This window comes from Pongo abelii, chromosome 2 (assembly GCF_028885655.2).
Source record: "Pongo abelii isolate AG06213 chromosome 2, NHGRI_mPonAbe1-v2.0_pri, whole genome shotgun sequence".
In the NCBI taxonomy this organism is placed as follows: Eukaryota; Metazoa; Chordata; class Mammalia; order Primates; family Hominidae; genus Pongo; species Pongo abelii.
In genome coordinates this window covers 172,384,097-172,411,867 of record NC_085928.1, presented here as the reverse complement: position 1 = coordinate 172,411,867, position 27,771 = coordinate 172,384,097, and positions in this window count along the sequence as shown.

The window sequence follows — 27,771 nt, the reverse complement described above, 5'->3', positions numbered from 1 at the left end:
GCAGGGGGCAGCACTTGTTGGGGAGACTCAGGCATGGCGGGCTGCAGATCCTGAGCCCTGCCCCACAGGGAGGCAGCTAAGGCCCGGTGAGAAATTCAGTGCAGCGCCAGTAGGCCGGCACTACTGGGGGACCCAGCACACCCTCTGGAGCCACTGGCCCAGGTGCTAAGCTCCTCATTGCCTGGGGCTGGCAGGGCCGGATGGCCACTCTGAGTGCGGGGCCTGCCAAGCCCACACCCACCCAGAACTCCAGCTGGCCCGCAAGTGCCATGTGCAGACTCAGTTCCCATTCATGCCTCTCCCTCCACACCTCCCTGCAAGCTGAGGGAGCCAGCTCTGACCTTGGCCAGCCCAGAAAGGGGCTCCCACAGTGTAGCAGTTGGCTGAAGGTCTCCTCAAGTGCTGCCAAAGTGGGAGCCCAAGCAGAGAAGGTGCCAAGAGTAAACGAGTGCTGTGAGGGCTGTCAGCACGCTGTCACCTCTCAGTCTGTAATGGGAATGTAAGCTGAAATGACCATTTGATTATGTCCCATTGGTAGTAATAGTGTTTATGATCTCATATATTTTACATAGCACATTGCTACCTGTGATGGTTAATAATGTTAACTTGCTTGGATTGAAGGATGCAAAGTATTAATCCTAGGTGTGTCTGTGAGGGTGCTGCCAAAAGAAGTTAACATTTAAGTCAGTGGGCTGGGAAAGAAAGACCCATCCTTAGTCTGGGTGGGCACAATCAAATCGGTTGCCAACACGGCCAGAATAAAAAGCAGGCAGAAGAATGTGAAAAGACTAGACTGGCTCAGCCTGCAAGCCTATATCTTTCTCTTGTGCTGGATGCTTCCTGCCCTCAAACATCAGACTCCAAGATCTTCAGCTTTGCGACTCATACTGGCTTCTTTGGTTATGAGTTTGCAGATGGCCTATTGTGGGGCCTTGTGATTGTGTGAGTTAATACTTCTTAATCAACTCATATATATATATCCTCACATATATAGGATATATATATATCCTCACATATATAGGATATATATATATATATCCTTGATATACAGGATATATAGGATATATATAGGATATGTATATCCTCACATATATAGGATATATATAGGATATGTATATCCTCACATATATAGGATATATATAGGATATGTATATCCTCACATATATAGGATATATATAGGATATGTATATCCTCACATGTATAGGATATATATAGGATATGTATATCCTCACATGTATAGGATATATAGGATATGTATATCCTCACATGTACAGTATATATATAGGATATGTATATCCTCACATGTACAGTATATATATAGGATATGTATATCCTCACATGTACAGTATATATATAGGATATGTATATCCTCACATATACAGGATATATATAGGATATGTATATCCTCACATATACAGGATATATCTAGGATATGTATATCCTCACATATACAGGATATATCTAGGATATGTATATCCTCACATATACAGGATATATCTAGGATATGTATATCCTCACATATACAGGATATATCTAGGATATGTATATCCTCACATATACAGGATATATCTAGGATATGTATATCCTCACATATACAGGATATATCTAGGATATGTATATCCTCACATATACAGGATATATCTAGGATATGTATATCCTCACATATACAGGATATATATAGGATATGTATATCCTCACATATACAGGATATATATAGGATATGTATATCCTCACATATACAGGATATATATAGGATATGTATATCCTCACATATACAGGATATATATAGGATATGTATATCCTCACATATACAGGATATATATATAGGATATGTATATCCTCACATATACAGGATATATATAGGATATGTATATCCTCACATATACAGGATATATATAGGATATGTATATCCTCACATATATAGGATATATATAGGATATGTATATCCTCACATATATAGGATATATATAGGATATGTATATCCTCACATATATAGGATATATATAGGATATGTATATCCTCACATATATAGGATATATATAGGATATGTATATCCTCACATATATAGGATATATATATATATATCCTCACATATATAGGATATATATATATATCTCCTCACATATATAGGATATATATATATATCTCCTCACATATATAGGATATATATATCTCCTCACATATATAGGATATATATATATCCTCACATATATAAGATCTATATATCCTCACATATATAAGATTATATATATCCTCACATATATAAGATATATATATATATTTCCTCACATATATAGGATATATATATACGAGATATATATCCTATCCTATAGTATATATATATACGATATATATATCCTATCCTATAGTATATATATATACGATATATATATCCTATCCTATAGTATATATATATACGATATATATATCCTATCCTATAGTATATATATATGATATATATATCCTATCCTATAGTATATACATATATCCTATTAATTCTATCCCTCTAGAGAACCTTGACTAATACAGATTTTGATACCAGGAGTAGTTCTAGAGGAACAGTATATTAAGAATGGAGTTCTTGTGTTGGTTTTGGGAGTTCTGGAGCTGGCTGCTTAATATGATTAGACCCAAATATGTTCAGGACTCTACTTCTAATAGTAAGAAGAACACTAATAGTCCTTGGCATAAACAGTTTAGAGAGTTATGCAAAATAATGCATTTGACACTCCTGATTCACTGCTTCTGAGAGGCAAGGAGTTTAGTGACTCTATACATAATACTTTTGACTATATGTAAAAAATGAAGAAACATAATGAAGTTGGTTGGTTGTGCCTAAGTTCACTGGACAAAGTGATGAAAGGAAATGATAAACTCAGGGATTCTATCTCCCAGCTTCAGAAACAGATACTGAGCCTCAAATCTGCTAAGATTGCCCTGAGTGAGGGTCATACCTCCTGTAGAGAAAGAGCTGAAATTGTGGAAATACAAACACAAGCTCTTATCGTGTGAGTGGCTGATCTGCAATGAAAGGTGCATGTACAGCCTCCCCAAGTGTCTACTGTTAAAGTGAGGGCATTGACTGGAAAAAAAATGGGACCCTACAACTTGGAATGGGGAGGTGTGAGAGGACCCTGGTGAAACTGGGGAAGCTGAGCTTGTAAACAATGAGGAACCTTTTTTTTGCCAGAAGAAACAGCTTCCTCATCCCCAGTATTGGCAGCATCCCCTCCCTGACCCATGCTCCCATCAGCCTTTCCATCTTTGTCTGAGGAGATAAACTCTGCGCTGCCTGAGGCAACAGTGATGGCCTCCCGTGAGGCAGTTGCCAGGCAAGATAATGTTGATTCTCCTCAGGAGCCACCCTGAATACCCCTGTTTGCTTCTAGACCTATAACTAGACTAAAGTCCTGGTGGGCCCCTGAAGGTGAGGTTCAGAGTGTGACCCATGAGGAGGTGTGCTACACTCAAAAAAAATGCTTTAGTTTTCTAATTTATATAAGCAAAAATCTGAATAACAAGCATGGGAATGGATATTAAGGGTGTGGGATAATGGTGGAAGGAATATAGAGTTGAATCAGGCTGAATTTGGGCCTACTAAGTAGGGATTCTGCATTTAATGTTGCAATTGGGGAGTTAAAAAAGATTCTAATAGTTTATTTGCTTGGTTAGCTGAAATATGGATTAAAAGATGGCTCACTGTGACTGAGATGGAAAAGCCTGATCTCCCTTGGTTTAATGTAGAGGAGGAGAGCCAAAGGCTTAGGCAGATTGCGATGGTGGAGTGGATTAGTCACTTTAGACCTACTCATCCCAGCTGGGAGGGTACAGAAGAAACACCCTTGACCAACACTTTGTGAAATAGATTTGAGAGAGCAGTAGCTGCATCTTTGAAGAGCCCAGCGATTGCTGTTCTCTGTATGTCAGCTCTAACAGTGGGAACCACAGTCACTCAACCACAAAATTTAAATTCAATGTGAATAATTGGATCCTGAGTTGGCAGGAGCCAAGTTGTGGCACTCAACCACCAATGGCAAGGTAGGCATAGCTACCATGAAGGGCAGCAGAGGCAAAACAACAATCAGAACAGTCTAATTGGTGTAGCGTTCTGGCATTGGCTAATTATTCACAGTGTTTCTAGAAGAAAAATTGATAGGAAGTCTATTGAATTCCAAGTTAATTTATATAAGCAGAAAACTTCCATGTTGAGTGGACAGAAGACTAATTTGAATTATAAAAACATACAATCACTGCCCCTCAACCAATTTCCAGACTTGAGCCAATTTACAGACCCTGAACCACTTGAATGAAGGGAAGGTCAGGTCCCCTTGAGGAAGGACCCCACTACACTACCAACAATTTATTCTGTTAATCTTTTTCCCATCCTTCCCCAGGATGACCTCCAGCCTTTTACCAAGGTAACTGTGCATTGGGGAAAGGGAAATATCAGACATTTTGTGGACTATTGGACACTGGCTCTGAGCTGACTTTGATTCCAGGGTACCCAAAACATCACTGTGGTCCTCCAGTTAAAGTAAAGGCTTATGGAGGTCAGGTAATTAATGCAGTTTTAGCTCAGGTCTGACTTACAGTAGGTCCAGTGGGTCCCTGGACTCATCCTGTGGCCATTTTCCCAGTGCAAGAACGCATAATTGGCATAGATATATTTAGCAGCTGGCAGAACCCCCACATTGGCTCCCTGACTGGTTGGCTGAGAGTTATTATGGTGGAAAAGGCCAAATTAAAGCCATTAGAGCTGCCTCTACCTATAAAAATTGTAAATCAAAAACAATATCATAACCCTTCGAGACATTGCAGAGATCAGTGCTACCATTAAGAACTCGAAAGACACAGAGGTTGTGATTCCCACCACATCGCCATTTAACTTTCCTATTTGGCCTGTGAAGAAGACAGACAGATCTTGGAGAATGACAGAGGATTACTGTAAACTTAACCAAGTGGTGACTCCAATTGCAGCTGCTGTACCCCATGTGGTTTCATTGCTTGAGCAAATTAACACATCTCCTGGTACTTGGTATGCAGCCATTGACTTGGCAAATGCCTTTTCTCCATTCCTGTCCATAAGGCCCACCAGAAGCAATTTGCCTGCAGCTGGCAAGGCCAGCAAGATACCTTTACTGTCCTACCTCACGGGTATATCAACTCTCCAGTTTTGTGTCATAATCTTATTTGGAGATATTTTGATCACCTTCACTTCCACAACATATCACACTGCTCCATTATATTGATGACATTATACCGGGTGGATTCAGTGAGCAAAAAATAGCAAACACACTGGACTTATTGGTGAGACATTTGCATGCCAGATAATGGGAATTAAATCCAACTAAAATTCAGGGACCTTCTACCTCAGTAAAAATTTTATGAGTCCAGTGGTGTGGGGCCAGTCGAGATATTACTTCTAAGGTGAAGAGTAAGTTGCTGCATTTGGCCTCTCGTACAACCAAGAAAAAGGCACAATGCCTAGTGGACCTATCTGGATTTTGAGGGCAGCAAAATTGTCATTTGGGTGTGTTACTCCAACCCATTTATCACATGATCCAGAAGGCTTCTAGTTTTGAGTGGGGTCCAGAACAGAAGAAGGCTCTACAACAGGTCCAGGCTGCTGTGCAAGCTACTCTGCCACTTGGTCCATATGACCCAGCAGATTCAATGGTGCTTGAGGTATCAGTGGCAGATAGGAGTGCTGTTTGGAGCCCCTGGCAGGCCCCTATAGGTGAATCACAGCAGAGGCCTCTAGGATTTTGAAGCAAGGCCCTGCTATCTTCTGCAGATAACTACTTTTTTTTTTTTTTTTTTTTTTCAGATGGAATCTCACTCTGTTGCCCAAGCCAGAGTGCAGTGGTGCAATCTGGGCTCACTGCAACCTCCAACTTCTGGGTTCACTCCATTCTCCTGCCTCAGCCTCCAGAGTAGCTGGGACTACGGGTGCCCACCACCATGCCAGGCTAATTTTTTATATTTTTAGTAGAGACGGGGTTTCACCATGTTAGCCAGGATGGTCTCGATCTCCTGACCTTGTGATCTGCCCACCTCAGCCTCCCAAAGTGCTGGGATTACAGGCATGAGCCACTGCACCTGGTCTAGATAACTACTATCTTTTTGAGAGACAGTTCTTTAGCTTTGGGACTTGGACTGGCTTCCTTGCTCCTCAGCCTGCAGATGGCCTATTGTAGGACATTGTGATTTTCTGAGTTAATACTCCTTAATAAACTCCATATTTATATATATGTTCCTCCATATATATATATATATCCTCCTCCATATATATATATATATATCCCTCCATATATATATGTGTATTTGTGTGTATGTATATACATATATATACACACATATATATATATGTCCCTCTAGAGAGCCCTGACTAATACACCACCCTAAACTAATTTGAGAGTATTTTGGCAAGAGAGAATACCAGAGAGTAATAACATATTTGTATCAGAGTATCAGGAAACAGAATTCACCCTCAAGTAGAATAATTGAGGAGAATCTTTATAATATTTGAAAAATATTAAGGAAAATACAAGAGAAATAATAAAGAACCTCAACATCAGACATAGTACATAGTTGCCATTACCATGCCCAGATTCAAGAAAAAAAAAAAGAGGGAATAGTTACTGTTGCCCAGAGACACAGAGCTACAATTGTAAGAAAGGTCTCCTGCACAGGTGCTGTGTCTGTCTACAAGCTAGCAGAAAGGGAGAATAAGTTCCCACACATCACTACTGATATGATTTGGATGTTTCCCCCTTTGAATCTCATGTTGAAATGTGACTCCCAGTGTTGAAGGTGGGGCCTGGTGGGAAGTGATTGGGTCATGGGGGCAGATCCCTGATGAATGGCTTATTGTCATCCCTTTGAAGATAAGTGCCTTCTCAGTTAGTTCATGTGAGATCTGGCTGTTTAAGAAAATCTGAGACCTTTCCACTTTGTGTCTTGCTCATACCATCACCACATGACATACTGGCTACCCCTAACTTCTGCCACGATTGTAAGCTTCCTGAGGCTCTCATCAAAAGGGGATGCTTGCACTATGCTTTGTGTATAGCCTGCAGAACTGTGAGCCAATTAAACATCTTTTCTATATAAATTACCCAGTCTCACATATTTATTTATAGCAATGCAAGAATGGACTAAGATAACTATCCTCCCATCTCTAATCTGTTGCTGGTGTCTGCCACTGGTCAAATCCAGTCAGAAAACAGAAGGTAAAGGTCCCATTAAAATAGGCTATAAATTGCCAAAGAGCATGACTCAGAAAGGAGGAGGTGAACTTGGAGGGGAAAATGGAAAATTACCAGTGCAGCATCCAAATGCCATGTTAAGTCTGGGGAGAAATGATGACCAAAGAAAGATTTAGGGAGATTATGTGCCTTCAGTTGAACCCTAAAGAAAGATTATGCATTTGGTACAAATAAATAAATAGTTCAGTTGGGATGTCTAGTTAAGATAATCTTGGCTAAATGCACAGAAATCAATGTTCATTTCTGTTTAACGCTTGTCAAACATAAATTTAAATCATTATTTGTTAGCCAGGTGTGGTGGTACATGCTTATTGTCCCAGCTACTCAGGATGTTGAGGAGGGAGGATTGCTTGAGCCCAGAAATTCCAGGTTGTGGTGAGCTATGATAATACCATGGTACTCCAGCCTGGATGGCAGAATGATAGAGTGAAACCCTGTCTGGAAATAAAAAGGAAACAAAGAAATCATTGTTTGGACACTGACTTTTCCCCCAAATTTGACTTCATATTTTAAGAAAGAAGAGATTGTGATTGAGTTGTTCACTGCTTGTGGTAGGCAAAATTCTAAGGTATCTCCTAAGATCCCTACCTAATGGGAAACAGACACCTTTTGCCGTTATTCAATTGAACAACAATCTAGGTGCAGCTCTGGTGGGATTTTGTGGATGCATGTAAGGTCCCAAAACAGTTGACCTTCAGATAGGAAGATTATAATTTGTGAACTTTACTTAATCAAGAGAGCTCTTAAAAGACTGTGAGCACTCCCTAGTGAGAGATCCAAATCAGGAGTTTCTATGCATGAGATGAATTTGATGGTGAGAGAGAGTTCCATTGCTGGCTTTGAAGGTAGAGGTATGTCATGTGGGTGGCAATATTCCTTACCAGGGAATGGTCCCCGGCTGACAGCCAGTAAGAAAATGATCCCCAGCTGACAGCCAGTAAGAAAACAGGGACTTCATTTCTACAGCTGAAAGAAAACTGAATTCTAATAGCAACTTGAATAGGTTTGCAAGAGAACTCCAAGCTGTAGATGAGAAACCCCAGTTATGGCAAACATTAGCTTACTCACAGCCTCCTGAGAGCATCAGCAGAGAATCCAGTTACACTCTGCCTAGACTTGTGACCTGCAGAACGGAACTATGAAATCTTGTTGCTTCAAGCCACTAAGTTTATTACACAGTAATGATAAAGTCATACACTGCGTCACACAAAAGCATAGTGTCTCCTAAAGGAAGGAAAAACAATACTGAATGACTAATCCTTATGCACAAGACAAGCAAATCATAATAGGAACCTTACAGATAATAAAAATCAAATTTCAGAAAAGTTTACATGTAGATGATCAGACAGGTAAAAATAGTTGAAAAGCTTTGGCCAGATGTATGTAGATTATTTCTGCATTTCTCATCTCTGTATGTACAGTGCAAATTGCTGTTTAGTCATGCTTCTTCTAAAAACAATTCTCAAATACATAGTATGGCACGTTACATCTTTCCAAATATAGTGATTCTTAACCAGCAAAGTGACGGTAATCTTGGAAAACACATTTTTTATTTAACTTTTAAATTGCTAGAAAACCAATAACCCACTAAACTTATGAAAATTATAATTGTATTTCAAACACTTTTATAAACTTATCCCTCATTTACATAAGGCATATTGAAGAGAATACAAATATGGCAAATTTAAAGTTATATTGTAAATTTGAATTTTTTTTACATTAACATATTTCAGGAAACTAACCAAAGATATTATTTTAGATGCTTTTTGGTTTACAAAATGGAGAAATCTCATTTTACAGGGATATATTTAACTCGGACAATTCTAAAAATAATCCCATATTTATTGTTATTCTATATTCTGGCACAATAGTGTTGAGTGCGTCCCAACTCATAAACAAAAGTTAAAAAATAGTAAAGAAAAATACACACAAATAGCAACTTTCTATTCAGCAAATTAATAGCTAAGAGAGTGGCATCTATGTTTTTTAAATTTAATTTTATGTTTCTGAAACAACACTAACTTGCACATTATTTTCTACATCTAAATATAACTTTCAATTAATTTAATTTTTAAACTATTTTAAGATTATCTTAAGATCTAAATTTTTAAATTAACTGAAATTGTTTAAAGAATATATAATATTTGATGTTATAAAAATGCATAATAATGTTATGGTAGCAAACAAAATTCAAAACAAAATTAATTCAAACAAATAAAATTATATTTATTAAGAGGTTAATGGTTTTGTTCTTTTATTAGAGTTGTATTGCAATAATGCCATCAGAATTTTACAGTCATTGTAAGTAATGGCAGAACTTAAACTCTTATTAAAATTATGTTTCCAATTTCTAAAGCTTAGTTTAAAAATTCTCACTCAACTAATTTCTAAAAGTAGTGTGTTTATGAGACTTCCTCCTAAAACCAAGGCTTTGTTAAATAGAAATATTTGAGTTAATAATATATAAAGTTGATTTGCAAATTTTAATGATGCAGGAAAAATATTTTTAAATATATATATTTTACAAACTAAAAACACTAAAAATGTCACCAATTATAACATGTAAAAAATTAATCAGGACTTTAATTGGATTTGTTTTAAACTTGAGGCTAAACGTGGTGGCTCACGCCAGTAATCCCAGCACTTTGGGAGGCTGAGGCAGGGGGATCAACTGAGGTTGGGGGTTTGAGCCAGCCTGACAAACAGGGACAAACCCCATCTCTACTAAAAATATAAACAATTAGCCAGGTGCAGTGGTGCATGCCTGTAATCCCAGCTACTTGGGAGGCTGAGGCAGGAGAATTGCTTGAACCTTGGAGGCAGAGGTAGCAGTGAGCCAAGATCGCGCCATTGCAATCCAGCCTGGGCAACAAGAGCAAAACTCCACCGTCTCAAAAAAAAAAAAAAAAAATCAAAACTTGAAAATTTGGAGGAAAAATATTGCCAGAGACTAGATTTTATATTAGCATTACTAGTTAAAGATAATGAGTAAACAGATTTTAAAGATCTTTATTGCCAACAAATAATTGCTTAACCGACTTTGTGTGGGAGTATATTACATTGTATTGTATCTAACTGTATTGTTTCCCCAAATATCTACTATTAATTTTGTAAACTATACCTAAGTTTTATTTCCCAGTAAGTACATTAGTCACTTTAAAAAAATTTTCTTTCCTTTTTCAAAAAAAAAATGGAATTAAACAAGAGAAAATTACCTTTTACATTAGCAAAAATCAGTTCACCAAACCAAAATCTACACATACTTTATTATGGTTTGACTGACTTTTGTTGTCTCTTTTTGGCAAGTTCTCATTGCTTGCATGTATTATAATTTGATCTGTCATAACTTTTCTCTTAGCATATAAATAAAAATATAAAAATAATTTACTTAATTTCAAAGATAAACATAATCTCTCTTTTTTTTTTTTTTTTAAAAAAAAAAGGGACACAAAATAGGGCTGGGTGCAGTCGCTCATTCCTGTAATCCCAGCACTTTGGGAGGCCAAGGCAGGAGTACTGCCTGCGCTCAGGAGTTCGAGATCAGCCTGGGCAACATGGTGAAACTCCATCTCCACTAAAATACAAAAAATTAGCCAGGTGTGGTAGCAGGCACCTGTAATCCCAGCTACTGGGCAGGCTGAGGCAGGAGAATTGCTTGAACCCAGGAGGCAGGGGTTGCAGGGAGCCAGGATCGCACCGCCACTGCACTCCAGCCCAGGCGACAGAGTGAGACTCCATCTCAAAAAAAAAGAAAAAAAAAAAAAAACAAAAAGGACACAAAATAAATATTACCCAACCTAGATTTACATAAACAATAGTTATTTATGCCATCTATGCAAACTAATGTTAAAACTCTAGTTAGTCAAGAAATAATAGTTGTGTATGTTGGGACAAATTTTGTAGATTTACAAATACATCTAAATATTTAAAATAAGCATTTTTCAGACTCCATGTACACTAATCTTACATCCCAATATCCAACTGAGTTCCATTTAGAAATCTGTTCCCTATTTATATTAATTCAATCTCTGTGATAACTGACATTTTGTTCTTCTTTTCCTTAGGGTTACCTATCTATTTCATCTCCTGTTCTACTAGCCTATGAATTCACCGAGGGCTGAGACTTGGCTATTCACTATTTATCAAGCAAAATACCTATGTTGGTTTGCACACCATTAAATATTTAAGAGGATTTTTATTTTACTTGTGTCCTTCCGCAAAGTAGCGTGTCCGGAATTGGTGGGTTCTTGGTCTCACTGACTTCAAAAATGAAGCTGCGGACCCTCGCGGTGAGTGTTACAGCTCATAAAGGCAGTGTGGACCCAAAGAGTGAGCAGTAGCGAGATTTATTGCAAAGAGCCAAAGAACAAAACTTCCACAGTGTGGAAGGTGACCCAAGCAGTTGCCACTGCTGGCTCAGGCAGCCTGTTTTATTCTCTTTTCTGGCCCCACCCACATCCTGCTGATTGGTAGAGCCAAGCGGTCTGTTTTGACAGGATGCTGACTGGTGCATTTACAATCCCTGAGCTAGACACAAAGGCTCTCCACATCCCCACCAGATTAGCTAGATATAGAGTGTGGACACAAAGGTTCTCCAAGGCCCCACCAGAGTAGCTAGATACAGAGTGTCGATTGGTGCATTCACAAACCCTGAGCTAGATACAGGGTGCTGATTGGTGTGTTTACAAACCTTGAGCTAGATACAGAATTCCGATTGATGTATTTACAATCCCTGAGCTAGACATAAAGGTTCTCCAAGGCCCCACCAGAGCAGCTAGATACAGAGTGTCGGTGCATTCACAAACCCTGAGCTAGACACAGGGCTGATTGGTATGTTTACAAACCTTGAGCTAGATACAGAATGCTGATTGGTCTATTTGCAATCCCTGAGCTAGACATAAAGTTTCTCCACATCCTCACCAGACTCAGGAGCCCAGCTGGCTTCACCCAGTGGATACCTCAACTGGGCTGCAGGTGGAGATACCTGCCAGTCCCGCGCAGTGCGCCCACACTCCTCAGCCCTTGGGTGGTTGATGGGACTGGGCGCCCTGGAGCAGGGGACGGCGCTCGTGGGGGAGGCTCGGGCTGCACAGGAGCCCACGGAGGGGGTGGGAGGCTCAGACATGGCTGGCTGCAGGTCCCGAGCCCTGCCCCAGGGGAAGGCAGCTAAGGCCGGGTGGGAAGGCAGCTAAGGCCCCGCGAGAAATCGAGCGCAGCACCGGTGGGCCGGCACTGCTGGGGGACCCAGTACACCCTCTGCAGCCGCTGTCCTGGATGCTAAGCACCTCATTGCCCGGGGCCAGCAGGGCCGGCCGGGCGGCTGGCTGCTCCGAATGCTGGGCCCGCCAAGCCCACGCCCACGGGGAACTCCAGCTGGCCGGCAAGTGCGCAGCCCCGGTTCCCGCTGGCGCCTCTCCGTCCACACCTCTCTGCAAGCTGAGGGAGCCGGCTCCGGCCTTGGCCAGCCCAGAAAGGGGCTCCCACAGTGCAGCAGTGGGCTGAAGTGCTCAAGTGCCACCAAAGTGGGAGCCCAGGCAGAGGAGGTGCCAAGAGTGAGGGAGGGCTCTGAGGACTGCCAGCACGCTGTCACCTCTCAGTAGTTAAAGAAAAGCTACAAATGTTTCAAAAAGGAATTAAGTAATATGTACATATTATTTATGCAGCTAGATAAATGTAGAAAAACAAAGACAAAATTTTGTTTCTTACTAGTGAGGATAAGTAATATTGAATGGTATAGAAGCTAAAACTTAAAATCTCAGTGCCTTGGCATTTAAAAAATGTAATTATTTTCTCCCCATGCAACTACTTACAAAGGTATTTCTGGGTGTGTGGCTCATCTGAATGACAAGAATTTAAGATGTAACTCTGGAGCCAACCTTCTTAATTTTGGCAACTCTCCTTTCGTCAAGGTCCTCAGAGTTCTCTTGATTTAATTAGTGGATTGAAATTAATTTTTAAAAAAGATCGGAGAACATACTTAACTTTTTAGTACCTCAACCTAGAAATGACACTTCCACTCACATTACGTTGGTGAGAACTAGTCACATTGTTATTTAGACTCAAGGAGACTAAGAAATGTAGTCTGGTTGTTACATTAAGAAGTCAGCATGGAAAACTGTACCACAAATCATTAAAAGTTTATTCAGAATATTTTACATTTCATTCTATAGGAAATGTAGAATCTATTTGTATGACCCTGTCTTAATTCACTTTTTAAGGCAATGCACCTTAACTCAGGAATCAGGGGGCACAGAATTTTGGTTGGAGAATCTTTCCACTCAATATCATATGCTTGACTCTATTGCTACTCCAAGTTTGATTTATAGGGTGTGCATAGAGTCAATCAGATTTTACTAGAATTTAACTCAGCCAATTAATTCATCACACCATAGTCCTGGTTACATTTTTCAAATCAAAATTTCTCAGCGAAAGAAGCACCACATTGATTTACCTTCTGATTCAAGCTACTTATATCATGGTGGATCTTCTTTTTGTTTAATAGCCATAAAATGTTTTACAGTTATATAATTTTTTGTGTGGTCCCACGTCATTGTTATATAATTTTTTCAGGTGTGAAAATCACACTCCTGACATTTTAGCCTCTGTTGCTAACTTTTAGCATTTCCTAAATCTATTTTGATTATGTCAGCTTATTCTATTCCATGGATCATTTTGAAACTTGGAACTCATATGTAATACATGGCGTCATTTTTCAGAATTGTACCACAAGGATAGTAAAACTTCTTTTTTTCTTATTTACTCTTAATATCCGTATTTAGAATTGTCAGTAACTGAAAGTAGTTTGATGTTATCCTAATGGTGAGCATTAGCCTTCCTTTCTGTTTGTTTGTTTGTTTTTGTTTTTGAGACAGAGTCTCACTCTGTCGCGAGGCTGGAGCGCAATGACGCGATCTCAGCTCACTGCAACCTCCCACTCCCTGGTTCAAACGATTCTCCTGCCTCAGTCTCCTGAGTAGCTGGGATTACAAGCATGCGCCACCATGCCCAGCTAATTATTGTTTTGTTGTTGTTATCTTTTTTTTTTTTTTTTTAGTAGAGACGGGGTTTCACTTTGTTGGCCAGGATGGTCTCGAACTCCTGACCTCGTGATCCACCCACCTCGGCCTCCCAAAGTGCCGGGATTACAGGTGTGAGCCACTGTGCCTGGCCACATTAGCATTCCTTTCTATCTCCACACAAAAACAAACCTAGAGCATCATTAAGCTACCACTCATTGTTAAAGGCAACTATGAAATAAATATTTGCATCTGTATATTTCATTTTTCTTTCTTTGGCCTCCTTTTGATTACTGATTTTATTGTATTTTTATTCTGCTAAGTCGATATTAATATAATTATTATTATTAGTGACTATCCTAAATATCATGTACATACTTCATGTTTTCAGCCTAAAGTACCAAATAAATTTGGTAATGTAAAGTTTTTGATTCTGTCACTTTGCTGAGATTGCATAAACTTTAAAACTTTTTGTTTGTTTCTTTCTTTTCTTTTTTTGAGATGGAGTCTCTCTCTGTTGCCAAGCTAAGCACAATCTCGGCTCATTGCAGCCTCCGCCTCCCAGGTTCAAGTGATTCTCCTGTCTCAGCCTCCCGAGTAGCTGGGACTACAGGTTCGGGCCACCATGCCCAGCTAATTTTTGTATTTTTAGTAGAGACGGGGTTTCACCACGTTGGCCAGGATGGTCTCCATCTCTTGACAACATGATCAACCTGCCTTAGCCTCCTAAAGCCCTGGAATTACAAGCATGAGCTATTACACCCAGCCTAAAACTTTTAAATCAATTTTCTCCCTTCCATTGTTAGGGTTGTTTATGACATGCATTTTAGTTTAATATATATGATACTCCAGATATCATTACAGTTGTTTCTGGTCATAGTTCATATTAATATATTAGGTGGAATTTTATATAATTACCAATATTCTACTATTTTGTCCTATATATATCAATTTAATATGGTTCAACACAAGATATCTTACATAATTCTCAGTGTTTTTTTTTTTCTTTTCTTGTGCATTTCAAGATTTATGTTTGATATTATCGTGTTTCTTCCTGAAGCACTCGCTTTATTTATTTTAATCAAGGTTTCTGGCAACAAATTTCTCTTTATTTTATCTTTACATTTAAATAGTTTTCCCTGGATATCATAGGGGTGGAAAAACCTCATGTTCATTCTCCTAGGATCCTCGCTGGGTCCAATAATTAAATTAACATAGCATACATTAAAAGGAAAAAAGTATAATATGTTTGACATGGCACAGAGACCGTTATAAAGAAATAAAGGCCCTAAAGAAGCAGTTAGAGTGAGTTACTTACATAGTGGATTGGACAAAATATAGTAAAATGTGAAACTGTGACTTAATTATGTTTGGAGGCTTACTTAAAAGATAACAGTCATTCTAACAAGATCTGTACCGTATTCTTTGGATCTCAACTGCTTGCTCTTGAGGATAAGAATGTTGCCTTTTGCTTGAGTACAGGCAGGCAGTCTTTCTAACAGGAATTTCGTCTCCTGCTCTTAAGAAACAGCATAAAGCTCAAAATGATCTTTTTGCATCTACTGTTTTTAAAGTGTCTTTAATTTAAATAGTCAATATGGCAGAACAGCATATTTTAACTCTGTCACAGGATTGAATTAAATATGAAGATTAGCTTGAGGGAGAATTCACATATATATAATACTGAATCTTATAAATCATAGACTCCTCACTTCGGTGCTTTTATGACACCCCATAGTGAAATTTGACCTAGTCAAATTAAGAATGAAGCAAGTACCTCTTAAGTGAACATATATCCTTTCTTACCTATTATTTTTCTTCTCTCACATGTAAAGCACTCAGTAAATATTTGCTTAATGTAATTTATTTGGTAATTAGTGATGAGTATGCCTGCATCACCTCTACCACTGGGAACAGTAGTACCTGAAAAGCTAGAACAAACATCCATCTATCTCCACAGGAGGTAGTCAATAAAGAGACAAATTAGTCTCCCTTCTGTTTTTCTTCATATACTGTACTCTCAAATTGACTGTGTTTCATTTAAATTTCATTATTTTGTAATTACCCTCTATGAAAGACAGCTCAAATAAGCATTCTCTGAGCATAATATGTATCTGTTGACACATAAAATGTAATTAATGTCAAAGGAATATAATTGACCTCATGCAGCAGGCTAAACATTTTCTATTTTAATGCTTAAATATAGTGTGAGAAAAATGAAACTTAGTCTATCTGAACTGAAATAATTTAATAAAGGATAGCAAAAGAAAACTGAAACTATTATCTAGTAGTGCAAATAGATTCCATGATGGTAGAAGGTTCTACAGATTGGTTGAAGAGTTTTCTAATCACGATAAAGACAGGGGAGATAACTGCTTTCAAATTCTCAATGTAAGAGGTCTCCACATAGGATAATTAATATGAAGAATACAAAGAAAGCCATACATGAAAGTGAGAGAAAGAGGATACATCAGAGAAACAATTGTCTCAACCTCTGCAGGAAAAAAGAAAGTCAGAAATAAGTGGAACATGGTAAAAAGAATAGTCAACTTTGGGAGTTAGAGGACGCTGATAATGAAAACTTGCTATGAATTGGCAAATGAGAAAAAAAATACATTGAAACAGTAAATAACATCTGTTGCCTGATGGTTTTTCTTTGCAAATCAATTATTTTTTACTGTAGGAGGTGTCATAAGAGAACAAGCACTGTGGTTTGCTTATGGAGGAATGCTGAGGCCAAGTTCACTGAAGCAAAGTTAGAGGGGAGGGGACCAGACAAGATCCTCATTTCTGTGATTTTTACCTCTCTGAATAAAAATAATGGCTCTATTTCTTGAATATTTATAAGGGAAGAAATAGTAGTGTTTGATACCAGCCACCTAGTCTCTTTTATAAAGAGAAATTTAATTAAATAATCTTTTTGAAAACCAGAATTCTACTTTTTTTAAAAAAAAGTGAATTATTGGTTTATCTTTACAACTAGCACTTTATTCTTAATTCCTAATATAATTCTTACTCTCAGACAACCTTGAAAGAACTCTTTTACTCAGGCAAGGATGAATTATCTTTTATAAAATTGTATAGAAAGTATGAAGAATGACAAGGTCAGCAGGAGTAATATTTTGTAACATAGCATAAATTATATTCACCAGATACCAGAATTGAAAACATTTATATCTATTTAATGAGCATTATAAAGAATAAAAGTATTCCAATTTCAGTCATTTTTCATTTTCATATTTCTTTTTGTCAGTTAATGAATAGTGTAAATTTAGCGTATATTCCTAATTTTGAATTCATCTTACAGAAAAACATGTTTTATAAACATATTAATGAAGTACATAAATTTTAAATAACATTTCTGATATTTTATTGATGAGTGGAATGTAGAAGTGCTCACTTAAATATGCAAATTTAGGGGGAAAAGCAAATAAACTGGAGAAAACATTATATTTTTCACCAAAATCTGGCCATAAAAATATTATTTCCATAACTACTGAATTTTATCTTCAGAAATAAAACTATTGTAACCACAAAAAATAAACTTTTTCTTAAATCATTTCTCTCAAGGGTAAACAACTCTATAAAAAGTAACTCCTTGCTTTTCAGTAGCATCCTTGGAGGGGAAGTCTGAACCAGAAAGAACAGACATATCCTGGTAATTTAATGCCTCATTGATCTCCATTTCAATCCCCCATCTCCCACCTTTTGTTAAGCAATGAAAAATATAGTTTTAGCAAAGTATATACAGTTCAATAGAAAATACCAAACTCACTGCAATTACATTCTTCCCTAGGCAGAAAGAAAAGACATAGGGGGTTTCTTAGTTGGCACCACTTCTACATTTGTCTCAGAAACTCATTGCTTAATCCTCCTTACTATTCTCAAGTATTTTGTGTTGTGTATTTATTATAGTTAATTTTATGTGTCAATTTAAAGGTTCTTTTTGGATGAAAAAAATGTTTAAATCAGTAAACTTTGAGCAAAAAAATTGCCCTCTCATAAAGTGAGTGGGCCTCATCTAAGTAGTCGAAGATCTAAATAGAGAAAAAAAACACAAAAACCCAGATTCCCCAAACAATGGGAAATTCTCCAGTTGACTGCCTTTGAACTTTATCTGTATTATTGGCTGTCCTGGATCTCCAGGTTGCTGGCCCACAGAGCAGATTTTGTACTCACTGTCTTCTACAATCTTGTGAGCTAATTCCTTTATACATGCACATCCTTTTGGTTTTGTCTCTCTGGAAAACCCAGTACCGTACTCAGTTTGATTATTTCAAATATTAAATCCATCCAAAATTTAGTTTTGTTTTTTGCTATATTGAATTTACAGATGAATAGTTGGTTAAATGGGCAATCTGATAGAGGCAGAGCAAGATGGCAGAAAAGAAAGCTCCACTGATCACCTCCACTGCAAGGAAACCAAGTTAACAACTACTACACAGAAAACAAAACAAAACAACACAAAACCTTCATGAGTACCAAAAATCAGGGGAGCACTCAGTACTCGATTTTAACTTTATATCACTGAAAGAGGGACTGAAGAGAAGAAAACAGCCTCGAATCACAGACACCACCACTTCCCCAACCCTGGAAGTGGCAGCATGCTGAAGAGAGCTTCTCTGGGCACTGAGGGAGGGAGATCACAGCAGTTGCAAGGCATTGAACTCAGTGCTGTCCTGTTAGAGCAGAAAGGAAAATCAGACCAAACTCAGCTCACACCCACTCACAGAGAGAGCCTTTAAACCAGCCCTAGCCAGAGAAAAATTACCAATTCCAATGGACTGAATTGAGTGCCAGCAAATCTCACCACCGAGGGCTACAGCATTCTGTGTCTCCAAGTAAACTCAATAGGCAGTCTAAAACATGAGAACCGCAAATCTTAGGAGGGCCTTAGTGCTGAACTAGGCCCAAAGACAGTGGACTAAGGGGGCACATGCTATACTGAAATCCCAGCTAGGGCAGCCAAGGGAGTAATGGCATCATTTCTCCTCTAACCTCAGGCTGCACAACTTGTGGCTCCAAAAGACACTTTTTTTATTCCAATTGAGAAAAGAGTGGGGAGGACTTTGCCTTGCATCTAGGATACCAGTTCAACCACAGCATGATAGGACAATGGTCAGAGACATGAGGCCCTCATTCCAGGTGCTACCTCCCAGATGACATTTCTAGACACATCGTGGGATAGAAAGTATACTGCTACTTTGAAGAGAATAACTCAGTCCTGGCAGCATTCATCTCCTGCTAACTGAAGAGCCCTTGGTCCCTGAATAACAAGCAGTGATATCTAGGTACTACATCGAGGTAGCCTTGGGTGAGCCTCCAAGACTTGCTGGTTTCAGGTGAGATTCAGCACATTACCAGCTGTGGTGGCTATGGGATAAAATTTCTTCTGCTTGAGAAAAGCAGAGGGAAAATTAGAGGGAAATTTGTCTTGCATCTTAGGTACTGGCAAAGCCATAGGGGAATAGGCACCAAGTGGACTCTTGGCTTTGCTGATCACAAGACTTGACTCTTGAGTGGCATTTCTGCACTTGCTTTGGGTCATAGGGAATTCCACTAACATGAAGGATGAGTCCCAGGCTAGGCAGTATCCATGAAAAGATGACTTAAGAGACTCTAGGCCTTAAGGGAACATCAGTGGTAGTCTGGTAGTATTCCTCATGGCCTGAGCTGGCAATAGCTATGCAGTGAGGCTCCCTTACCTTTGGAAAGGAGAGAGAAGAGAGGGAAGAACTGTGTCTTGTGGTTTAAGGGCCAACTCAGTCACAATACAAAACACCAGGTAGACTTACATGTTTTTTGACTCTAGTTGCTGACTAGTGGACAGCACTTCAGAATTCAGCTGGGACCTAGGGGACATCACCACTCTAAAGGAAAAAACACAGGCTTGGATGGCTTTGCCAACACTGATTTTAAAGCCCCGGGGCCTTGAATGAACATAGACAGTAGACAGGGAGTGGTTACAGCAGGCCTTGGGCAGAACCCAGTGCTACCCTGGCTTTATGTCTGATCCAGCACAGTCACAGTAGTGGTAGCCACAGGGGTGCCTGTGTCACTCTACCCCCAGCTTTAGGTGGCTCAGTATAGGGAGGGAGAGACTCTGTATGTTTGGGAGAAAGAAAGGGAAGAGAACAGGAGTCTCCAACTGGTAATCCAGAGAATTGTTCTGCACCTGATTCAAGATCATCAAGGCGGGACCTCTATGAGTTTGCAAGAACCACAGTGTTACTGGGCTCAGGGTGCTCCCTAAAGCAAATACAGCTTAGATCACAACACACAAGTCCTTTTAAATATCTTGAAAGCTTTCCCAAGATGGATTGCTACAAATACGCTCTGATGGTGAAGATTACAATAAATACCTAACTCTTCAATGCCCAGACACTAAAGAACATCTACTAGCATCAACACTATCCAGGAAATCATGACCCTATCAAATGAACAATTATAGAAAGACAGAGATATGTGACCTTTCACCAAGAGAATTCAAAATAGCTGTGTTGAGAAAATTCAAGATAACATAGAGAAGGAATTCAGAATTCTATCAGATAAATTTAACAAAGAGACAGAAATAATTTTAAAGAATCAAGCAGAAATTCTGGAGTTAGAAAATGCTATTGGTATACTGAAGAATGCATCAGAGTCCTTTAAAAGCTGAATGAGTGAAACACATGAAAGAATTATTTAACTTGAAGACAGATTATTTAAAAATTCACAGTCAGAGAAGACCAAAGGAAAAAGAATAAAAAAAGATGGCATGCCAACAGAATCTAAAAAATGGCCTCAGAAGGGCAAATCTAAGAGTTAATGTTCTTAAGAAGGAGGTAGAGAAAGAGATAGGAGTAGAAAGTTTATTCAAATAAATAAGAGGGAACTTCCCAAAGCTAGTGAAAGAGATCAATATCCAAGAATAAGAACAAGAAGGCATAGCAGTGATTGCCAACCTTTTTGGCATGAGGGACTGGCTTTAAAAAATATAATTTTTTCATGACCCTTGGGGTGTGGGGTGATTTTTGGAGGAAACTGCTCCACCTCAGATTATCAAGCATTAAGAGTCTTATAAGGAGCACACAACCTAGATCCCTCACATGCCCAGTTCACAATAGGGTATGTGCTCATATGAGAATTTAATATCACCACTTATCTGACAGGAGGCAAAGCTCAGGTGGCAAGGATCTGTCACCTGCCACTCACCTCCTACTCTGTGGCCCAATTCCTAACTGGCCATGGACCACTACTGGTCCATGGCAGGGGTTAAAAGCCCCTGGATTAGAGAACACTAAGCAGATTTAATCCAAAGAAGAGTGCTTTAAGACATTTAATAATGGAACTCACAAAGCTCAAAGATAAAGAATGTATCCCAAAACAGCAAGAGAAAAGAAACAAATAACAAACAATGGAGCTCCAATATGACTGGCGGCAGACTTTTCAGTTGAAACCTTGTAGGCCAGAATAGATTATTAGTAGAAGAGAAGAAATAATGAAGACCATGGCAGAAGTAAATGCAATAAAAATGAAAAAAAAAAGAAACAAAAAATTATTTTCTTAAAAAGTTAAATAAAATTGACAAGACTTTAAGCTAAGAGAAAAAGAGAAAATATTCAAATAAATGAAATAAGAAATGAAAAGGAGACATTAAAGCTGATACTGCAGAAATTCAAAAGATTATTAGTGGCTACAAGGAGCAACTATATGCCAATAAATGAGAAAATCTATAAAAAAGAAAAAATTCCCAGATACATACAACCTACCAACATTGAACTGGGAAGAAATATAAAACCTGAATAGACCATTAACAAGTAATGGGATTGAAGCCATCAGAAAAACTATCCAACTAAACAAAGGCCTGGACCTTATACCTTCACTGCTGAATTCTACCAAAGACTTAAAGAAGAATTAATACCAATCTTACTCAAACTATCCCAAAAAATGAAGGCAGAGGGAATATTTACAAACTAATTCTATGAGGCCAGTATCACCATGATACCAAAAGCAGACAAAGACAAGTCCAAAAAAGAAAACCACAGGCCAATATCTTTGATGAATATTGATGCAAAAATCCTGAACATAATTCTAGCAAACCAAATTTAACAATACGTTAGAAAGATCATTCATCACGACCAAGTGGGATTTATCCCTGAGATGCAAAGATGCTTCAACATATACAAATCAATCAATATAATACATATAAAAACAGAATGAAGAATAAAAACCATATGATCATTTCAGTTGATGCTGAAAAATCATTTGATAAAATTCCACATCACCTCATTCTAAAAACCCTAAAAACCTAGGGATAGAAGAAACGTATGTCAACACAATAAATATCACATATGACAGACCCTCCCCCACTAATATCATACTGAATGAGGAAAATCTGAAAGCCTTTTCTCTGAGATCAGGAACATGACAAGGATGCTCACTGTCACCACTGTTATTCAACATAGTACTGGAAATCCTAGCTACAGTAATCAGAGAAGAGAAAGATATAAAGTGCATCCAAATTGCAAAGGAAGAAGTCAAATTATTCCTGTTTGCAGGTGATATAATTTTATATTTGGCAAAACCTAAAGACTCTACTAAAACACTATTAGAACTGATAAGTTCCTATGAGAATTTAATGCCATGGCTTATCTGACAGGAGATAAGAACTGATAAATTCAATAATGTTACAGGATACAACATAAACAAATAAAAAGGAACAGGAAATCTATGTTGCTACTATAATCAGTACCATTTCTATATGCTGACAGTGAACAATCTGAAAATAAATTTAAGTAACTAAGCCCATTTACAATAGCCATACATAAAATTAAATAAATACCTAGGAATTAACCAAAAATTAGAAAGATTTTTAGAATGAGAACTATAAAACAATGAAGAAAAAAATTGGAGAATATATCAAAAAATTAAAAAATACTTTGTATTCCTGGATTGAAAGAATCAATATTATTAAAATGTAAATATGACTTGAAATCTACAGATTAAATGAAATGCCTATCAAAACATCAATGACATTCTTCACAAAAATAGAAAAAAAGCCTAAAATTTATATGAAACCACAAAAAAACCAGAATAGTCTAAGCAATCCTAAGCAAAAAAAAAAAAAAAAATTACATTACTTGACCAAATTATATTACAGTGCTATAGTAAACAAAACAGCATAATATTGGCATAAAAACTGACACATAGACAAATGGAATAAAATAGCAAACCCAGAAACAATTTCACACGCCCTGACAAAAGTTGCCAAGAACATGCACTGGGGAATAGATTGTCTCTTCAATAAATCGTGCTAGGAAAACTGTGTATCCACATTGAGGAGAATAATTCTAGACCTCAATTTCTCACCATATACAAAAATCAAATAAAAATGAATTAAACACTTAAATCTAAGATCTGAAACTATGAATCAACTAAAAGAAAATATTGGGAAAAATCTTTATGACCTTGGTCTAGGCAAATATTTTTGTAGCAGTAACCCACAATCATAGGCAACCAAAGTAAATATGGACAAATGGGATCACATCAAGTTAAAACACTTCTTCACAGCAAAGGATACAATCAATAAAGTGAAGAATCAGCCTAGGGAATGAGAGAAAATATTTGCAAACTACCCATGTGATAAGGCGATAATAACCACAATATATAAGGAATTCAAACAACTCTATATGAAAAAAATTAATAATCCAATAAAATATGGGCAGAAGATTTTAATAGACATTTATCAAAGAAGACAAACAAATGGCAAACAGGCATATGATAATGTGCTCAGCATCATTGATCATTAGATACATGCAAATCAAAACTACAATGAGATATCATCTCACCTCAGTTAAAATGGGTTAGATATAAAAGACAAGAAATAACAAATGCTGGTGATGATGTCGAGAAAAGGGAACAATTGTACACTGTTGGATGTAATGTAAATTAGTATAAGCACTATGGAGAACAGTTTGGAGCTTCCTCAAAAAACTAAAAATCGAACTAAAATATGACCCAGCAATTTCACTGCTTTGTATATACCCCAAGAAAGGAAATCAGTATATTGAAGAAATATATGCATTCCTATGCTTGCTGCAGCACTGTTTACAATAGCTCAATTTAACTTAAGTGTCCATTAACAGATGAATGGATAAAGAAAATCTGGTACATATACACAATGGAGTATTATTTAGCCGTACAGAAGAATGAGATCCTGTAATTTGTTACTACATGAATGGAACTGGAGATCATTACGTAGAGTGAAATAAGCCAGGCACAGAAAGACAAAAATTGCATATTCTAATTTATTTGTGTGATCTGGAAATTAGAACAATTAAACTCATGGACATAGAGAGTAGCAGGATGGTTACCAGAGGCTGAGAAAGATAGTGGAGGACTTGAGGGCAAGTGGGGATGGTTAATGCGTACAAAAAAAAAAAAAGGAATAAATAGATTCTACTATTGGATCGCACAATAGGGTGACTATAGTCAATAATAACCTAATTGTACTTTTTACAATAACTTGAAGAGTGTAACTGGATTTTTGTAACTGAAAAAATAAATACTTGAGGAGATTATTACCCCACTCCCCATGGTGTGCTTATTTCCCATTGCATGTCTGTATTAAAACATCTAATATACCCTATAAATATATACACCTACTATGTACCCATAAATATTTTTAAAAATCTTAGAAAACCCTAGCAACCCTATTAAATATTCTTTGAGCTCTGGACTAGTGAATAGTAAATTCTCAAATATATTAAGGTCTGTTTGTAAATTTTCTCTTTTATTCTACTAAATCCATATTAGTTTTTATGCCAATACTTACAATTTATTTTAGTAACTGATATTCTGATATCTAATCAAACTGATAAACCTCTACCATCACAACAACCCCAACCCAAATATATGTATACATTGCTCTTTGTGCCTTTTAAAAATTGGCGTCATTAGACATTAATAAATAGGAAATAAAATTATTAGTTTTCAAACCATTTTCAAACATTTTCTGTTCCACAACTATGTCTTTCTGTTTGATTTAATAACACAATATGTTCACATGAGTATTTTACTCAATTGTTAAAAACTGTAAATAGCTTAAAAGTTTCCTTAACTCTGAAAAACAAAACAAAGGATCAGCAATATTTTAAGCAAAAAGCCAAAAATATTACTTTAGATGTCTATTAGTTTAGTCCCTGCAGTTAATTCCTGTCCTGCTCAATATTCATGAACATTTCAGCTGTCCATTAGTCCTGAAAGTTTCCCCTCTATCTTGATGTCACAATCTCCAAAGTTATCAGAAACCTTCATTCCTCAGTTCTAGGAATTTCCCACCCTTTTTCTGGAAAACTCATGAATAATCCACTGCTTGTTTAGCATATAATCAAGAAATAACTGTAAAAATGGACAACCAGCAGCCCTTGGAGCTTCTCTGCCAATGGAGTAGCCATTCTTTTATTCCTTTACTTTCCTAATAAGCTTTCTTTCACTCAAAATAAACACAAAATATAAATGATTTTATTTATCTACACACAATATCTATTCCATGAAAATAATTGATTCTTCACTCATCTTTCCAGCCCATGAGATAAATGTTTAAATTAAGTTTCTTCCTGTCTTCTTCTCACCTTTTGAAATCTTAAGGCTGCTTTTATATTATATTTCAGGTGTAACTTAAAAGATGTACAGCTTTTCTCTTTAGTCTTAAGAATTTTAGGCTACTAACTGTTTATATGTCTATTCAACTGTAAATTGAATTATATATGTTGTAAGTTTCATTGCTCATGAAACTTTATCCTCTTTAGCACTATACATGTTTCTAATTCCTCTTTATCTTTACCTATATATCTCTGTGCTGTTTCATTTTAATTGATTAGACTTTTCTCCACTATTTGATTCAGAGTATGAAACACTCTTAATTCTTGTGTAACCACAATCATCTTTTATAAAGCTATCTGAAATGATATCTAATTTACTGCCTTTTAGCTTACAGTGTTATAGTTAAGAATGTAATGTATGTCTAATTATTTTTTCTTTGGAGATTCTTGCTCTCCCAGGGTTTGTCTTTAACCTTAGCATACCAAAATACTCCTAGCTATGCATAGGAGTGCTTCAAGCAGCAGTAAAATGTTAAGAACATTAACTCTATTTCAGCCACTTGGCCAGATTATTTGTCTATGCCATAGATTCTTCAAATGTAAAATAGTATCTAAATCACAGGGTGATGGTAAAGGTTAAGTGAGTTAATATATTACAAACACTTAGAACAATGCCTGACACAAGGTAAGTACTATATAAGTGCATTGTCTTTAAATTATGATTATTGTTATTACTATTATAATCATTTTGTTATTATTATCAATCCAACCTATAAGTTGATGAATGTTTTTATTTGGAAAATTCAGGTTTTCTTTTCTTTCTGTGCTTTTTATTTCAAGAGTGTTTAATTCTATTATTTATTTCCACTCTTTCTTGAAATCTTAGTATTTAAATATTAGTCTCCTGTATTAGTCTGTTTTCACGTTGCTGATAAAGACATACTTGAGACTGGGCAATTTACAACAAAAAGAGTTTTAATGGACTTAAAGTTCCACATACTGGGAAGCCCTCACAATCATGGCAGAAGGTGAAAGGCATGTCTCACATGGCAGCAGACAAGAGAAGAGAGCTTGTGCAAGGAAACACTTGTTTTTAAAACTCTCAGATCCCATGAGACTTACTCACTATCATGTGAACAGCACAGGAAAGATCCATCCCCGTGATTCAATTACCTCCCACCAAGTTCCTTCATGACACATGCGAATTGTGGAAGTTACAATTCAAGATGAGATTTTGGATGGGGACACAGCCAAACTGTATTATTCCACCGCTGGGCCTGCCCAAATCTCATTTCCTCACATTTCAAAACCAATCATGCCTTCTGAACAGTCCCCCAAAGTCTTAACTCATTTCAGCATTAACTCAAAAGTTCACAGTCCAAAGTCTCATCTGAGACAAGGCAAGTCTCTTCTGCCTATGTGCTAATAAAATCAAAAGCAAAGTAGTTACCTCCTAGATACAATGGGGGTACAGGCTTAGGGTAAACACACTCATTCCAAATGGGAGAAATTGGCCAAAACAAAGGAACTACAGGGCCCATGCGAGTTTGAAATCCAGAAGGACAGTCAAATCTTAAAACTCCAAAGTGATCTCCTTTGACTTCATGTCTCACATTCAGGTCATGCTGATGCAAGAGGTGGGTTCCCATGGTCTTAGGCAGCTTTGCCCCTGTGGCTTTGCAGGGTATAACCTCCATCCCAGCTACTTTCACAGGCTGGCATTGAGTGTCTGTGGCTTTTCCAGGTGCATGGTGCAAGCTCTCAATGGATCTACCATTCTGGGATCTGGAAGATGGTGGCCGTCTTCTCACAGCTCCACTAGGAAGCAGCACCCCAGTAGGGACTCTGCCTCCTCAACCCCCTCCAGACTTTGGGTACCAATGAACATGGGAAAGAGTCCAA